This window comes from Hyaena hyaena, unplaced genomic scaffold (assembly GCF_003009895.1).
Source record: "Hyaena hyaena isolate Hyena2069 unplaced genomic scaffold, ASM300989v1 scaffold_442, whole genome shotgun sequence".
Lineage (NCBI taxonomy): Eukaryota > Metazoa > Chordata > Mammalia > Carnivora > Hyaenidae > Hyaena > Hyaena hyaena.
In genome coordinates this window covers 1285550-1305469 of record NW_024081073.1, presented here as the reverse complement: position 1 = coordinate 1305469, position 19920 = coordinate 1285550, and positions in this window count along the sequence as shown.

Sequence of the window (19920 nt, the reverse complement as noted above, 5' to 3'; positions counted from 1 at the left end):
GTTGGACATTTGAGTGATTTATTCAAGGAGACTTGGTTCCTTTTATTGGTAAATGATACTGGAAAATAGGGTCTGAGTGATAGATGTGCTTATACCCATGGGGTGTCATTTCTTTTAGGCCCTCTCACCTGACCAAGTGAAGAAATGTATGTGCATATGCTAGCATGAGTATACATACACATCAGTAAATATTTCATAGGTACCATTTGTATCTATATTAAGTTAAACTTGTGTTCTTACTGATGGCTCCCAACTCTAATAATCCGTTACCACTTGGGTCATTTTAAATCTCCCCTTGCTTATTTGTACTTCAATAGTGAGAAACTTGGCTCCACTATTTACCTTAAATTTATTTAATTTTTCCATTCCAGTATACATGGAGAGTAATAGAATTGTTAACCCATTTCTTGTTGGCAAACAACATTACCAGGGAGAGTACAGTGCTTATGTGCAATTCTTTTGCCTTAGTCATAGATTTGACTCTTTTCCATTATTTAGGTCATTGTGCTTCCCCTCTGCCTTCTTCACTGAGATCCTTTCACACATTCATCATACAGAGAAATCTTTTGTCACAGTCTGCATTCTTTCCTGTGTGTCCTTGATTCCCTAAAATTTTCAAGTTTACATACAATCAGCTTGATTCTGTGCTGTAAAGTTTTATGGGTTTTGACAAATGCATAATGCCATGTATCCACCATTATAAATACTGTAAAAAATAGCTTCATCACACAAAAAATATGTTATGCTTCATCTGTATAAGCCTTCCCCTTCCCCAAAGCCCTTGGAATAATTTAGTGTCTATACTTGTTTCACTGTGTCTATACTTTTGCCTTTTCCAGAATGCCTAGTCTTTGAAATCACACTGTATATAGTATTTTCAGATTCTTTTCACTTAATATGAATTTAAGTATACTCCATTTGTTTTCATAGCTTTATAGTTCATTTCTTTTTGTTGCTGTATAATAGTCAGTTGCATGGATGTACCACTGTTTATCCATTCACCTATTCAAGAGCATCTTGGTTGTGTCTGGTTTTTTAAAATTATGAATAAAGCAACTATGGACAGTCATGTGCAGGTTTTGTGTGACATGAGTTTTTAAATCAATCGGATCAATAGCCAGGGGGATGAAGAAACTCAAGAACCTTGAGTTCATGACCTGAGCCAAAATCAAGAGTTGGACATTTAACCGACTCAGCCACCCTCTTTATTATCTTTCTAATGTTCAAAGGATCAGTAGTGATATTATAATTGCTTCTTCTTTCTAATTTTTCTTGGTAAACTTGGTTAGAAGCTTATCAGTTTATGGTTCCTTTTGAATAACTGGCTTTGATTCCATTGATTTTGTCTATTTTTTCCTGTTTTTAATTTTATTGATTTCTGCTCTGGTTACTTTTTTATGCTTGCTTTAGTCTAAAATTGTTTTTTTTTCCTAATACCCTAAAGTGGAATCTCAGTTATTGATTTTACATCTTTATTCTTTTCTAATATATTTAACACTTCAAAATTTATTCTAAGCATTCACTCATTCCTTTCACCACACTCCTTAGTTTTGAAAAATTATATAAAATGTTCTATCAAAACCTTTACTGTGAATTCAAAATATTGTAAAATTTCTTTTGGTATTTTTTTCTTTGACTCATTTTATTAAGAAGTATGCTATTTAATCTCCTAATATTTTGCCATTTTTCCAGCTGTCTTTCTGTTATTAATTTCTAGTTTAATTTCATGTGGCAAATTTGAGTACATGCTCTGTGTGATTTCTATTATTTTGAATGTGTTAGGGTGTATTTCATGGCCCAGAATGTGTCTATTTTCCTAATGCTCTATGAAAGCCTGAGAACAGTATTCTACATTTATTTAATGGAGCATCTATCACTGCCAATTTAATCAATTTGACAGATAGCACTTTTTAGGTCAGCTATATCCTTCCTTATTTTCTGTCAGCTTGATCTAGCAATTACTGAAAGCATGTTGGAGTTTTCAAATATAATGGTGGTTTGCCTATTTTTCCTCACATTGCTGGAAGTTTTCCCTCATGTAGTTTGACAGTCCATTGGTATGTGTATACACAGTAAGGATTATCATGTCTTCTTGGAAAAATTTTCTTCGTGTAATGCTTCTCTTTTTATCCCTCATTAGTTTCCTTTTTCTGAAGTCTGCTCTTTCTGAAATTAGTATAGCTACTCCAGCTTTCTGTTGACTATTGTTAATCATGGTAATCATCTGTTTCCTCCCTTTAGTTTTTTGTTAATCAACGAAAACATTTATATTGGGTCATTTGTCTACTGTTTTTCTGATATAATACATGTAATATTTGCTATCCTAACCTTTTTAAATGCACAGTTCAGTGGTATTAAATACCATTGTCATTCAAGCATCACCATCATCCATCTCCACATTTCTACCTTGTAAAACTGAAACTCTGTACTCCTTAAAGAGTAACTCTCCATTTTCCCCTCTCCAAAGTCTCTAGTAACCACCATTATACTTTTTGTCTGTAGGATTTTGACTACTTATAGTACCTACTGTGATGAAATCATGGAATATTTGTCTTTGTGTGTGTGTGTAATTGATTTACTTCACTTAGCATAATTTCCTCAGGTTTCACCCATGTTGTCATGTATGTTGGAATTTCCTTCCTTTTTAAAGTTGAATAATATTCCACTATATGCATATACAATATCTTGTTTATCCATTTATTTGTTAACAGATACTTTTATTATTTCCATATATAACTATTGTGAATAATGTTGCTAGAAACATGGATGTACAAATACCTTTTTGAGATTGTGCATTTAGTTGTTTTGAGTATATATCCAGAAATGGAATTGTTGAATCATATGCTAATTCTGGTTTTAATTTTATGAGGAAAAATGATACTATTTTCCACAGGTACTGTACCATTTTACATTCCCAGTAACAATACACAAAGTTTCCAATTTTTTTACATCCTCACCAACATTTGTTGTTTTCTCTTATATTTGTTTCCTTTTTTGACAGAAGTCATTTTAATGGATGTGAGGTGGTATCTCATTGTAGATTTCATTTGTGTTTCCTTATTATGTTGAGCATTTTTTCATGTGATTATATACTATTCATATATCTTGGGAGAAATATCTATTCAAGTTCTTTGTCCATTTTTGAGTTGGGTCATTTTGGTTGTTGTTGTTAAGTTTTAGATTTCTCTATATATTCTGGGTATTAATACCTTATCAGATGTTTGATTTGCAAATAACTTCTCCCATTTTGTGGTTTGCCATTGATAATCTCACATGAAGTCCAACTCTTTCTTTCTTTCTTTTTTTTTTTTCCTTTGGTCTCTCATTTCTTTTTTTACTATGCCTTTAGTGTCGTGTCCTAGAAATCATTGCCAAATTCAATGTCATGAAGCTTTTTTCCTATCTTTTCTTCAAAAGGTTGTATTGTTAAATTGTTTTAGGTCTTATATTTAGGTACTTAATCCATTTTAAGGATAATTTTATTTATTTATTTATTTATTTATTTATTTATATTAAGTAGGCATCATGCCTAATATGGGGCTCGAACTCACTTCCCTGAGATCAAGAGTCACGTGTTCCATTACTGAGCCAAAAGTGCCCCAACACATAATCCATTTTGAATTAATTTTGTAGATGGTTTTATATAAAGGTCTGACTTAATTCTTTTCCGTATTGATATCCAGTTTTCCGAGGAGTATTCGTGGAAAACGCTGCCTTTTCCCCATTGAATGGTCTTGGTATCTTTTTCAGAAATCACTTGACCGTATATGTCAGAGTATATTATTTCAGAATTCTATTCAGTTACACATATGTGATGTTTTTCGAAATCCAAGAATGTTTTACATTTTTTATGTGTCTGCTCTGTATTGTTTTGGGGAAATCTGTGAAACTATTTTCATGCTCATTAGTTCTTTTTTCAGCAGTATGCAATCTACTATTGATCTCTTCCAAAGCATTTTTAAAAATTCTTTTGCAATATTTTTGACTTTTCTATTTTATTTTGATTCTTAGAGTTTTTCTTTAAAAATTTAATGTTTATTTTTGAGAGAAAGAGAGAGAGAGAGCAGGAGAGGTGCAGAGAAAGAGAGGGAGACACAGAATCAGAAGCAGGCTCCCGGCTCTGAGCTGTCAGCAAAGAGCCCGATGTGGGGCTCAAACTCACAAGCCTTCTAGCTATGAGATGTTGACCTAGCAGCTGAAGTTAGCTGCTCAACCAGCCGAGCCACCCAGGTGCCCCAATTCTTAGAGATTTTCTAGCTCTGTTTAGAGTATCCATTGTTCTTGCATGTTGTCTATTCTTTTGCACTAAAGCAATTAAATATTAATCATAGTTATTTTAAATTTCCTATATGATAGTTCCAATATCTGTTCCATATCTGAGTCCAGTTCTGGAGAACTTTGTTCAGATTGATTTTGTTTCATTTTTGTTTTCTTTTTTTCTTGTTTTTGTTTTTAGCTTTTAAACATTCCTTGTAATTTTTTGTTAACAGCTGGACATGATATATAAGATAATAGAAACTGGCTTAAGTGGGCCGTGTGTGTGAGTGTGTGTGTGTGTGTGTGTGTGTGTGTGTGTACTTTGTATTGATTTGTGTTCAGGTTAGGCTCTGTTTAAGGGTTCTTGTAGTTGCAAATGCCAGAGGCTTCGAATTTCTCTCATGCCCCTGTTTTTATCTTCCCTTGTCTATGGTCATTCCTGTGAACTCTTCTCTAGAATCTGCATCTTGCAATTCCTTAACTATAATCCCGTATATGGTAGCACTGGTGACATGCTGATAAGGTGTGCATGATAAACTTTCCAATACCCTGATTAATTTTTACCTTTTAGAGAAGCAGTGCCCCTGAGCAGCAACCGTAATAAGTGTTTCTCATGTGTTTTAAGTGCTTAAGTGTTTTCTCTCCACCACTTCCCCACAATTTAAGTGAAACCAGAAGTTTAGATGGAACTAGAGTCAAGAAATGCTCTAACTCAAAGTAGATAATACTGCAAAATATTTTTTTCTTGTGAATAAACCTCTATTACTGAGAAAGTTCTCAGTGTTTTTCACAATGGTTACTCCTTTCCCCAGAGATGCAAAAGCTAATATAGAATCTTTCTTGGCTCTTAACATTAGAATCTGCTGTGGTTCATGTGGGTAAAACCCATGATAATGTGGGGACCCTCACACGACTGCAGCCTGCAATAGTAAGAGTTTGTCACTCTTGTTTTGTCCAAATTCAGCCTCCAAGAATATGTCAAAATTACAATTTAAGTCCTCCTACAAGTTCATTGCTCTGCAGATCCACCTGGCTTGCTATATTTTGGTTTTTTAAATATATTTTTTAAAGTTTATTTATTTATTTTGAGAGAGATAGAGGCAGCATGAGCAGGAAAGGGACAAATTGAGAGAGAGAAAGAGAGAATGAGAGAGAGAGAGAGAGAGAGAGAGAATCTCAAGCAGGCTCCTCACTATCAGCACAGAACCCTATGTGGGGCACAAGCTCACAAACCATGAGATCATGACCCGAGATGAAGACAGGAGTTGGATGCTTAACCAACTGAGCCACCCAGCCACCCCAGTGTTCATGTTCAGAGCTTCTTAAAATGCTAGTATTTGCCAAATTTCCATTGACTAATGAATGGATAAAGATGATGTGGTTTGTGCATACACACACACACACACACACACACACACACACACAATTGGAATATTACTCAGCAGTCAAAAAGAATGGAATCTTGCCATTTGCAACAACATGGATGGAACTAGGGTATGTTATGCTAAGCAAAATAAGTCAGTCAGAGAAAGAAAAATATCGTGATTTTACTCATCTGTAGAATTTAAGGAGCAATACTGATGAATATAGGGGAAGGGAAGTAAAAATAAGATAAAAAACAGAGAGGAAGACAAACAATAAAAGACTGGTAAATACAGAGAACAAACTAAGGGGTGCTGAAGAGATGATGGGTGGGGGGATGGGCTAAATGGGCAATGGGCAATAAGGTGGGCCTTTGTTGGGATGAACACTGAGTGTTATATGTAAATGATGAATCACTAAATTCTATTCCTGAAATCATTATTCCACTATATGTTAACTAACTTGTGTTTAAAATTAAAAAAAGAAAATGCTAATATTTGTTGGCCAATTCATCTGCAAGGAGAAAGCTGTCCAGTGAGGGGGAATATCCTCTCCACAGGTTTGCATGGGGATTCTCATGTGTCCCTGCTGAGGACTTGGCTGAGCATGCTCAAGGCATGGCACAGTGGGGCTGAGAGGCAAACAGAAATGCCAGGATTTATGCAGGGGCTGGTATATTTGAGTTCTGGGTCAGTCTGAGTGAAAAACTCTTGAGCATCTCTAGAAAGACCACACTGTAGGAGTCAAGATGATAACCTAGAGAAAGGCTGACTCTATGAGTCTAAGACAGTAGAGAAACACACCAGCCCTAACAAACAAAAAAGAAAGTCTAACCAGATCAAATGCTCCTCCAGTAATGTCAGTTACTAAGTTTCAAACTACCAAGTTTCATTCAAACCTCTGTCAAAACCACTAAAGAAAACAGCGTAAGGCGCCTGGGTGGCTCAGTCAGTTAAGCCTCTGACTTCAGCTCAATTCATCTCATCCTTCCCGAGTTTGAGCCCCACACCAGGTTCCCTGGTGTCAGTGTGGAGCCTGCTTCAGACCCTCTGTCCCCTTTCTCTCTGACCCTCCCTGCTTGCAATTGTGCTCACATTCTCTCTCTTACTTCTTAAAAATTAAAAAAATATATATATTTGAAAAAATTAAAAAGAGAAAAAATAATATATATGCATAATGTCCACCCCCAAATAAACATAGGTCTAGCCATGAGTATATGCATGTGTGACTGTTATTTTAAAAAAAAATAAAGTGATCAGTAGAAACAGACTTGATGACTCGGGTATTGAAGTTAGCAGAGAAAGATTTTAAAATAGCTGCAGTAAGTATGTTCTGTGTGTAAAAGAAGAAATATGCATAATGAACAAAAAGAGACTACCAATAGGGAAATGGATACCACTAAAAATGGAAAAAAATGATAAATAAATAAAACTAACACACAAAGGGAAATTTTAGAATTGAAAAATACAATATATGAAGCTAAAATTTTCCTGTATTAATAGCAGGTGAAGATTACATAATAAAAGATCAGTAAAACTCAATATAAACAAATATAAAACATCTATTTTGAAGGACGGGGGAAAAATGAAAAACAACAGAGAATGCTGAGACTCACAGACATGAGACAATATTAAGTATTTTAGTATATGTATAGTATAAGCTCCAGAGGAAGGAAAAGGAATAGTGCATAAAAAATGTTTGAATAAATAATGTCTAAAAGTTTTTCCAAATGAGCCCCAAACATCCACTTAACATATTAAAGATTAGCAAACCCTGTACAGGAAAAATCAAGAAAAACAAACTAGTAGTTAAATGGCTGTAAACCAAAAATTAAAAAAAAAGAGGAAATCACAAATGCTGCAAGGCAAATAACACAACTTTATAAATAGATTTAAAAAAGTAATATAAGTGTGATGAAAAAATGGAGTCCAAAAGATTATAGACTGAGTTTAAAAGTGCCAAAAAGAAAGCAATTGCCAACTTAATATTCTATATATATGAAAATATGCTTCAAGAATAAGAGTAGAAAACACACATTCTTATGAATTAAATATCAAGAAACTCATAAACAGCAGAATTGTACTAGATTTTAAAAATGCTGAAGGCAGTGATGCTAGATGGAACCTCCAATCTACAGAAAAAAATAAAAAGCACCCATATTTTAATCTTGTAAGTATGAAAGGCAATCTTTCTTTTTTCTTAACTTATTAACAAGACAATGGTAAAATGCAAAAATTAAAATTTTGAATTTTGAATTAGATAATATATGTACAATGTAAAATATTTAACCACCATAGCATTAGCAATGACCTTAAATTGTATTTTGCTACTGAAGGTGCCATGTTTTATGTGAAGCCATAAAATATTATTTCTATGTAGACTATGATCAGGTAAGTATCCACGTTTTACTTCCAAATTAAGCATTGAAATAAAAAAATATATATAACTAAGGAGTCAACAAACAAAAAGGATTTTTAAAAATCCTTCATTAATGAAAAAGGCAAATACCAAGGAAGAGAAGAAAAATCAGCTACAATCAGAACACCAAGAACAAGATAGTAGATATACACTAATGTTATTACCAAAGAACATGAGACTATTTCTACCATCTGTTTTCTATTGACCTTCTCTTTTATGCTCCCTCTTCATTTGTTTTCACTTAAACAAATGTTTATCTTTATATTTTTTCTTTTAAAAAATAAAATAATTAGAACCAAATTTATTTAACTATCATGTAAAATATTTACTGAATGTAATAAGGTTTTATTGAAGGACATTAAAATTGAAAATTGTGGCATGTTTCTAAGTGTCTTAATATTGTAAACAGAGCAGTTATTATTATTATTATTATCATTATTTTGAGAAGTGAGGCAGAGGGAGAGGGAGAAAGAAAATCTTAATCAGGTTCCACACCCAGTGTAGAGCCTGACAATGGGCTTGATCTCACAACCTGATATCATGATCTGAGCCAAAATCAGATTTGGACACTTAACCCACTGAGCCACTCAGGCACCCCTATATAATATTATTTTTAACTGAATGTAGAGACATGCAATACTTAGGTGAATAAATAAATATGGAAACTGAAGAATCATTAAGACTCATGAAGTATGATCACTTGCTTTATGTAATAATATTACCAGAATCATTCTACAAAATGAATGTTATAGACAATAAATAAATAGATTGTATAATGGGGAAAGCAGTATATGCCAAATAGATATTTTAGTCTAATGTGGAGGGGAAAAACTGGACAATTAACTCAAACAAAATTAAGTTCCAAATATATTAAAATGTAGCAATAAAGTTATAAAAGAGAGTAATCTGTATATCTCAGATAGAGTGAAAGGGAAACAGAAAACTGGTGTGAATATTTGTAACACATATAACATTAAGTTAAAACTATAAGCTATATAGTTCATTAAATACTTCTATCATTTATTATAAAAGCATACATCCAGTAAGAAAAAAAGACAAATTGTTAAGCGGTTCAAAAAGTAAACTTCAAATTGTGTGAACATTGGTCATTCAGTACTTAGAGACATGCAACAATAAAATAAACTATCATTTGTCAGAAATTAGAATTATGATACCCAAAGGCAGTAGTAAAGAGTACTTTCACACATTGCTTGAAAAAATGAGATTCACTATTATTTTTAAAAATGTTTATTTATTATGAGAGAGAGAGAAGCAAGAGAGAAAGAGAGAGAGAGAGAATCCCAAGGAGACTCTGTGCTGTCAGTGCACAGCCCAATGTGGGGCTTGATCTCATAAATGGTGAGACCGTGACCTGAGCCAAATCAAGAGTCCGATGCTTAACCAACTAAGCCACCCAGGTGCCTCAGGATTCACTATAATGTTTTTAAACAAATCCATTTGTAATATTATTTTCAGCAGTGCCCTCTCTGGATTTCTGTCTGTAGGGAAAATAAAAAATACCCATGCTAAAGGTTAAACAGACCCCAAGAACTGTAATTATGTGATTGACAGAGTAGTGTCCTGAAAAGAACTTGAATGTTCTTTAAGAAGAGGAAGAATACACTTCACTTTAACAACACTATTAAGTAGTATGGTGCCATTAAAAGGAATCTGTAGGTTTGTGGACGGTGGTCATGATGTATTCATAGTATACCATTCCAGAAAATGTGTGTATTTTAGAAAGAATACTGGGAATGATTAAGGCATCAAGGCACTGAGATGGTCATACTGGTTATATTTGTTTGGGTATTTAGAAAAGATAGAGATAGGGAAATATTTGAAGAGAAAAAAGAAAACAAAAACAAAAAACTACAGATCAATGGGAGAAAATGTCTCATTGTATATTAAATAAAAATTTAGACCAATAGGCAAATGAATAATAACTAGAAGCCTAAATGAAAAAAAATACAGGGATTTTTATTAAGTGATAGAAGTGTGGATAATTTGCATTTTAGATTACTGTTATTATTACACTATTAATTTTTCAGTAAAGGTTTTATTTTTTTCAAATCCACCAAAGAAAGAAATAATTACTAGTTTCTATAATAAAGCCATGGGATTCATTTCCATGGATAATAACATAGTATATCTCACCTAGAAATAAAAAATATAACTATTTATTTTAATTGATAATCATTGACTTGTATAAATAAATATAAACAAGCAATAAATGTACACATACTTGTTGTAAATGTTGAAAAAGAGACACAATTACTGAAAATGCACTTTATTCATCAATATAGCTTCATCTGCAGTACATTGTGTTACTTCTGGAGGATCACATGTCTATTTATGTATGTGTGTGGATGTCAACAGGGTAGTAAATCAAGAAATTAAGAAGATAGAGAAACTGTCATCTTATATTCATCTTATTTTACTATATTGTTCTGACAAAACTTTGCTGTAGAAAAACTCAAGATTTATTCAATTAGTTCCCACATATTTAAACATGCTATTATGATGTAAAATTTTTTTTCTTTTAAGTTTATTTACTTATTTTGAGAGAGACAGTGAGATTGAGCACACACATGAGTGCAGGGGGAAGCAGAAAGAGAGGGCGAGAGAGAATCCCAAGCAGGCTCTGCAATGTCAGTGAGGAGCCCTTGTGAGGCTTAAACTTGCAGACTTTGAGATCATGACCTGGGCTGAAGTCCTATGCTTAACTGACTGAACCACTCAGGAGCCCTATCCCTGTGTAAAAATCTTAATTTATAGGGAGATTTATTTTCAAAATATCTCTAAGTGGAATTATATACATCAGAAAACTATTTTTAATGCAGCATATTTATTGTTTATAAAAGTAGATAAAATTGGGGTCTAAATACATATAGAATTAAGGACAAATACTATGGAAAATTAGTAGGTAACTTCCTTGAAAGATATTACTCTAGAGTATATAATTGTATTTAGTTTCTTTAATTATTTATCTATTAATTTATTTGTTGGTTTGCAAGATTAAAATAAGAAGCTTGACTGCTATATGATACAAAACCCGCTTGTCCCTTACAAAATATAAAGAATCTTTTCTTCTTGGTTCTTGGATCATTTGATCTTCTTGATACATGCTTCTATGTTGTGGAAAATAACTTTCATTTGTTTCTTAATTTTTTCTTATGCTCTAAATTAATTTTATGATGTGCCTAAAATAAAACACATCTCAAATAATTTTAAAATCATTTTATAGGAAATGGGAGAGTAGATATACTTTTTGCTGAATTAAAATACTGTTTTAAATGGTTGGCATAATATACATTCATATTTAGACTGATTTTTTTTTTCTTAAACATACAACAAGTTAGCTTTATTTACAGGAGGAAGATGTGATTTATGAATGGTGATTTTAAAAGGCTCCTGAGTCTCCTTGGTGTCAAAAAAGCTTTACTAAGCAACTTTTTAATTAGACCATTGTAAATGAATTTTAAATGTAGATGGATTTAAATTTCTAACAAAATACATGTAAGTCTAAAATTAACAGAAATTGTATTTGGCATCACACATTTTTAGTTTAATTGAACCTAAAGCCTCAGGAATATAAATGAAAACACTGTGTGGTTCCAATTTTGTAGTCATTGAAAAAACTCTGCAGTAATTTGCATCCTGTGTTTAAAGCTTTTAAAAGTTATAACATTAGCATTTGCTACAGCTTATTTATGAGCTTAAAAGTCTATTTTCTTCTACAGAATTAAAGCCAAACTGTTGCAAGCAATTCATTAGTTAACTCTCCTTTAGTTTCATTTGATTTCATAATCTGCTATTGAAAAATAATGTTTTCCATTAAAGCAATGTTCTAATTCTATATATGTCAATGTGAATGTCTATTGTATCAGTTTGAGCATATACTACAAACCCAGACAGACGTAGAATGGTTCTTTTTTCTAAAGGCTTGTTGCATGGTTCATAGACTTCCAAAATCTATTAAAAATTTCTGATCAACTACCACATGGAAATACCTCTTTAAAGTTATTCTGTTAGCCTGTGTCTTCACTGTGGAAATGGGAAGATAAACAAATGTTTCTAATGAGGTAAGAAAACTACAAATCTTTCTTAAATAAATTTCATTGAGATTGTTGTTTCATTGTATATTTGTTAATACTTCCACTTGTATTAACTCCAAGAGGAATTACCATTCAATCCATTTTAAGACTGTTCTTTGCCTTCAAAAAATAAAAGAAAGAGAAAGAACATTCTTCATCTTGAGAAGCCTGGCTTGCTCGGTTGGTTAAGCGTCCAAATCCTGATTTCCTCTCATGAGCTCAAAGTTCATGAGACTGAGCCCTGCTTGGGGCTCTGCCCTAACTGAGTGGAACTTTCTTGGGAGTCTCTCTCTCCTATTCTCTCTGCTTCTCTTTTCCTTCTCAAAATAAATAAATAAACTTAAAAAAATAATTTGTCTCATCACTGTTAATCAATTTGAAACATTAGTTGTGTGACCACAGTGAACATGATCAGTCTCCTGATATCCATTATATTTTATACATAGAAAATGTCCAAAGTAATTAGAAACACATAAACCACATAACATATTTTTCCCATCTAAAATATAGCGGCCACCACAAAGTACAGAAGGACAAATGAAAGATTCCCCCATTCAGTTTTTATCTTAAAATTGTATTATCAACCAGCTAGACATTGACCACTTTTCTGCATTCAGCAGATGATGTGATATACTTAACAGAGAATACAGGAAAGGAAATAGCGCTAGCCCCAAGCTAAAAATTACTTTCATAAATAGGAATTAGGATTGTATAAAGATACAAGGTACCTGGTAGAAATGAATAAAATTATTCACAAGAAAACAACATCTTTAAACAGGGGCTCCCCAAATACCCACAAATAAAGTACCAACCATCAAACATAAGATCAGAATTAAAAATAAGACACAGAAGGGGCGCCTGGGTGGCTCAGTCGGTTGAGCGTCCGACTTCGGCTCAGGTCATGATCTCATGGCTCGTGGGTTCAGGCCCCGTGTCGGGCTCTGTGCTGACAGCTCAGAGTCTGGAGCCTGCTTTGGATTCTGTGTCTCCGTCTCTCTCTGACCCTGCCCTGCTCGTGCTGTCTCTGTCTCTCTCTCTCTCAGAAAAAGAAAAAAAAAAAAAAAAAAGACACAGATGAGAAACAACAATAACAATAATAAAATAAGTAAACAATGGATAACACCACAGAAGCTAAGTGGCTAAGTTGGAGTTAACAGATTACTAAAACCTGATTGGTACCAGGAGGAATCATTTTTTCCCTACATAAAATGAATGCTTTCCTTCATTGTTAACATATTATAAAATACTGTGTTTTGCAGAAATTACTACTTCACTATTTAAAATGGCATCTTCCTATTCCCTATTTCCCTATCTCCCACTTCTTTGGTTTGGAATTTCAAGAATGTTATGTACCACAGTCTAGCCATATTCTGTGTTTTAGTAAATGATTTTGTTAGCCCTGTATAAAGAATATCTGAATTGTTTGAGGGAAAAAAAAGGTAATTATTTAAAGATAAACTTATTTCTGCTACCTGATTGTATTTTTACACTAAGTACAGAATATTGCTGTGAATGTCTTGAGCATATAGTGCAATATCTAATATTTCCTATACATATTTGTAATACTACCATTTGGAGTTTTTCTGTTTTAAAATTGACATGAAACTATGTGAATATAACATGTGTGACCATGAAATGTTTGATAAATGGCCATGTTTTTTTTGTTTGTTTGTTTACTTCCAAATTTATTCAGGAAGAAGTTTCTGAGAGTTATAACAACAAATAAGAATGACAAATTTTGGGTGAAATAATAAAAAGAGAAGTGTTGAAAATTGGAAAGTAATAGTGGCATTCATAATGACCATCGAATATCTATCTATATCTATCATCTATCTATCTATCTATCTATCTATCTATCTATCTATCTATCTATCATATATCTATTTAAACAAATGAGCCACAAATTTGATCATAGGCTTTTTCATGACCAAAATCCAAAGGGGATATTTATCTATTATAAATGGACAGGATTAATGGGATGAAATTATATTCATTCATAAGAAGACCTTCAACAAATTTAGTATTAATAGAAATTTCTCCCAGTAGTCTTTACAGAATTAATTCTTATGTAGGTATATCACTTATTTATTTTATGTTTATTATATATTTTATAACAATATATTTTTATATTTTCATTAAATACTGAGCACATACTACATTTCTAATAATGTGTGGAGAGTATAAACTAAGAAAATAATTTAAACTTCATTGTTTCTATTTACCCAAATTGAGAGTGGGTAACTATTTCATACAAATACCCTTTTAGCAGAGGTTACCAACTCCCTGCATCTTCTTTTTTTTTTTTTTTAATTTTTTAATGTTCTATTTATTTCTGATAGAGAGAGAGAGAGACAGCATGAGCAGGGAAGGGTCAAAGAGAGGGAGACACAGAATCTGAAGCAGGCTCCAGGGTCTGACTTAGCTGTCCGCACAGAGCCCGAAGTGGGGCTTGAACCCACGAACTGTGAGATCATAACCTGAGCCGCTGAAGTTGGACACTCAACTGACTGAGCCACCCAGGCGCCCCACCAACTCTCTGCATTTTCAATCTTCTGGTTGAAACTAATTTTACTCTGTGAGTTTATCACACCAGGTTATAGATTATATTAACTTCTGTGTTTTTTAAAAATTATACAGGTTGAGTAATCATAACATGATATTTTTTTCTCTTTTTCCCCCATTAATAGTATGATGACATTCATGTTGATGAATTAAGGTTAATTCATTCTACTCCATTTTACTTTATGAATACTATATGTGTGTATTTTTTCCTATTGATATTTTCTCTTGTTCTTTGCTGCTACAATCTTAACAATAAACATTTTCACACCTTGTTATACACCTTCAGATCCCTCCTCTTCAGGTTACAGGTCTGAAAAAAGTGCTTAAAAATAAGGTATTGTCAAATTATTTTTCAACAGCACTTCTATATGCCTACCAACTACTTATGTATATAGGCATTTTTTAACTTTAACTAATCTATTAAGTTTAAATGGAAAGATACTTTTTTCCTACCTGTAATTATAAATTAAACATTTTTCACATAAATTTTGGCCATTTATAGTCCTTCTTCTCAAGTAAAACTGGAAGAATTTATACATTTCTCTTTGGGTTGTTTGGTTTTGTTCTAAAAATTGTGTGGAATATATGTCCTTGTGGATGTACAAGACATAACACATATATATCATTTTTAATATAATATAATGTAATAATGTAAATTCATATTCCTGGTACATACCTTTGTTAGGTATTTGTGGCAAATATCTTTGCTCTGGTTTGTGGCTTGCTTTGTCACCCTCTTTATGATATCCTTATGAATATAAGTTCTTAATTTTAGAAGTGTAGAACTTATCATTTTAATTTCTTATGGTTTGTGTTCTTCCCTAATTTAGAATCATGAATTTAAGTGTATATATTGAAAATAAGTAGAATTTAACTTTTAAGCAATTAAACTATTTGTGTTGAATTTTTTCTGGCATGAGTTACTATTTATTGAATAAGACTTTATTTCATTATTGATCTGTGATGCCAGTTGTCATTTATTATGTTTCCAGATAAACATTAACCTGTTCTTAAGCCCTTAGTGTGTTTTATTCCTCTATTCTTGCCCTGGTATTACACTGTGTTAGTTACTCTATCTTTATCATCTCAGACTATATATCTTTGAATATTTCATGGTTTTATACATTTTTAACTCCTAAATGGAACCCAGAGTTAATATTCATCTCCTTCTGCTTACCTTTTGTGTTTTCTTTTTCTTTGTCCCCTACACAGATTTTCATATTTATATTCCCAATCACCATCTGTTCAATTTTGTCTAATCTGATGTTGGATGCTTCTATATTTTACTTCTAACATTTATATATTATTTTTTAATGCTTATTTTTGACACAGAAAGAAAGACAAAGACAGAGCATGAGTGGGAGAGGGGGAGAAGGAGAGAGAGAGAGACAGAGAGAGAGAGACAGAGCCTGAAACAGGCTCCAGGCTCTGAGCTGTCAGCACAGAGCCTGACATGGGGCTCAAACTTGGGAACAGTGAGATCATGACCTGAGCCAAAGTTGGACCCTAAACTGACTGAGCCACCCAGGTGCCCCACTTCTAACATTTTTTAATTGTTGGAATTTTACATGATCTTTTCCTTAATAGCTTGAATATGTTCATAGTCCCCTATCCTTGCCTTGTCTAAGCCATTCTTTTATCTTTTTAAGCAGAGTAAATATACTTATTTATCTCTATCTGATAATTGTGACATACCTGCAAGTCTGATAAGTCACATGTCTGTCTGGTGTCTCATGGTTATAGTAGCATGGTTCTGTTTATACCTTGTGATTTGCTTTATTGTTTTTTAGCTGTGAGAATCTTTGATAACTTCAGAGATTTGCTTCTGCCTCTGCCATGCATGTGGGTTACTACAAACCTAAGGACACTGAAAAAAAATATTTGCTGGAGAGTTAGTGATACAATCTAGATTTGGTGAAATTAGTGATTATGGTTAAATGAGGTCTGTGCAGTGATTATAATTGTTTAATATAGATTTATATCCCCTTTCAGAAAGCCAAGATTCATTTGAGATTGCCAAAATTCATTGTTTTCTTCTCATATTATTTGAACTATCTCCTGACCTTTGTGAGCTCATTGTTATGTTAGGGTCTTCTATTAGTCATTCAACTCAGGGAAGCCTAGGTTTGAAAAACCCCTAGCTCTCTTGTTGCTTACCTCACCTCCTCCTAAACTCTGTGCCCCCACCCTCTTCCGACATATTTTTCAAATCCAGATTTCAAGTGATTGAGGCTTAGCAGAAACCCTCTAAATGGAAAACCAGCTTCTGAATTCTGAACTTGCTTATTCAGCAGATCCTCTTTTTTCACTTCAAGTTTGGCTTCAATGTTCTGTATTCCTGGTAGTATAACAATGCATTTAAAATAAAAACTTTGCATTTTATGTAGAATTTTTAGCTGCTTGATGTGAATTTCATCTAGGGTTTGTATCTAATATGCCATATTTTATGAAGTAGAAATTTATCTTCACTTATATGTCCATGTTTATGTCTAGTATGGTTAGAGTAAACTTATTAAAGAGTGTACATTAGGACAAATGTAAAATGCATTAATATAACAAAAATCAGAAAGGACGCTAAAAAATAAAATTCCAACTATTTTCAAGTGATTGAAAAATTATTTTTTGAAAGTTCTGAAGGAGAAATACTTGAATCAATCTTCATCTTTGTAACTGCTAGCATTTTCTCCTCCATATTGTACATCTATGGACTGTTTTTTCAACATGAGTGTGGTTTACAAGATAGAGTATTTTCAAGGTCTTCTTGTTCTGGCCTCTCTTATTGCTTGACACACCATAGGGTCATGTGAATAATTAAATATAAGGAACCTGGGCATTTTACTTTGCTTTTAAGATCTTCCTTCCATCCTTCCTTCCTTCCTTCCTTCCTTCCTTCCTTCCTTCCTCCCTCCCTTTCTCTCTCTTTCTTTCCTTCCTTCCTCCCTCCCTCCCTTTCTCTCTCTTTCTTTCCTTCCTTCCTTCTTTCCTTCCTTGCTTCTTTTTTCTTTTCTTTCTTTTTTTTCTCCTTTTAAATCTTTGAATTTATGCAAAAAAGAGAGGACCCTTCCTTTGGACATTCTACCATAATATACACAAGAATTGAAACAATGACAACATATCCCAAGTTATAAAAATAGATGATTTTATTACAAATGACTCAAAAGATACATACAAAATCTTAGCAATTAATATTCATTCAGACAGGATATATCCTGTGAGCTTAAGATGACACTGTCTATTCCAGTAAAAGGATACTCGTATTATAGCAAAGCACATCTGCTATTATTGTGTTGTTTTTGGCAACAATGCATGCTGAGAAAGAAGATAGTGCTGCAGTTCTTTAGTAAGTAACCTAAACACATGGGAAAATTATTTATCTTTTCCTCTGAGACCATGGCTACCATGATATGATGAATATTTTGCAATAGTTCTGTGTGTTGATTGAGGTTCAGACTGAGGTTTTCCTTACGTTTTTGATTTGAAATATAAATCGATTTGACAGAATCTGTTACTTTGTGTATTTCCTTCCAAGCAGTATGCACATGTGGTTATATCTTTTTCCTTTTCTCCTAAGCTTTCCTTTGACCACCACTGAAATGTTATTTATATAGAGAAAATCCTCCATTGGTGAATACATTTTCCCCTGTGGTTTTCCAATGTCTTCAGTTTTCATATGTGCTGAGGAGAGAGGGAGAGTATGTGAGAATGAATAATATAGAATAAGTTTCATTCTCCTTGTTTTCCTCTGAATATATCGAGCCAGACATGGTTGCATCACAGAAAATTTTACTGGCTATTATATTATGGTAGACTAACCATCTTTTAATCAATAAAAAGTAGTAATTGTGTCCCCATGGTAACTTAAACTTAAAAACTGATGCAACAATGAGGCCAACACCTGAAATAATTCTACAGTAACATGGAGATGTAGAATATCTCACATTAACTACTCAAATTCCCAGTATCTGGTTTCTTAATTCACAGCTTTTATTCTATTTACCCAAAGTAGATACATTTTACAAAGGAAAAAACACATGTTACTTTACAATGTAAATATGTCAAAAATACACATATAGCTATCTAAATGAAGGATTGACATGACAGGGAAGAAATTCCACTATGGATTAATGATGTCATTATAAGGCAGACAAGGAATTCATTGCTTCCTATAACATACATGATTTTTGAAAACATCTGCTAAAAATGGACATTTTGAAAACTGAATCATTCAATGTCCCGGGGAATTGCTTTTGAAAAACAATTTGATGTAAGCCTCGTTTAGAGGAAATATGGTACAGGCGCACCTGGCTGGCTCAGTTGGTTAAGCATCCCCCTTTGACCCTGGTCGTGATCTTACAGTTCATGGGCTCAAGCTCCTGTGTTGGGCTCTGTGCTGACAGTGGGAGCCTGAAATCTGCTTCAGATTCTGTGTCTCCATCTCTCTCTGCTCCTCCCCTGCTCATACTTTGTTTCTCTCTCAAAAAACAAACAAACAAAACAAAAAAACACATTTATTTATTTTTTTAAAGAATATCTTAACTGGTCTTTCTATTAAAGACAACTACAATAAAACATCACAAGGGGCTCCTGGATGACTCGGTCGGGTTAAGTCTTACAGTTCAGTTCAGGCCATGATCTTACAGTTTGTGAGTTAAGCCCCACACTGGGCTCTGTGCTGATAGATCAGAGCCTTGAGCCTGCTTCAGATTTTGTGTCTTCCACTTTCTATGCCCCTCTCCACTTGTATTCCGTCTCCCTCTCTCTCTCTAATAAATAAACATTAAAACGTTTAGAGAGGGGAGAGGGCAAGATGGCGGAGAAGTAAGGAGCTCCGTACTTGTACTCGCGCCCATACATCACACAGAAAAGATCTGAAGTCATTGGAAACCTTACAAAACCTGAGAGATTGGGAGAAAAAAGACGCAGAATCCACTGAGAGAGCCTTCTAACGTGAGTGCGAACCGGGGAAGAGAAAATCGGGCCGGGATCGGAGACTCCAGGGTGGGAGGCGATCCCCCTCTACCCTCTACGGGGAGTGAGAGGGGAAAAGGAGAGAGTCCGAAACAGAAAAACCTCCGCACGGGGGAGAAAAACCTCCGTTGGAAAGACCGTACTTGCCAAATACCTGCACACCAGGTCCCCTCGCGCCAGCTGGTCCTGGAGGGGGCTGATCACACAAACTGCTTCTTTGTGCTGCTCCTGGAGGCTAGACTTCAGAGTGGTGGCGCGC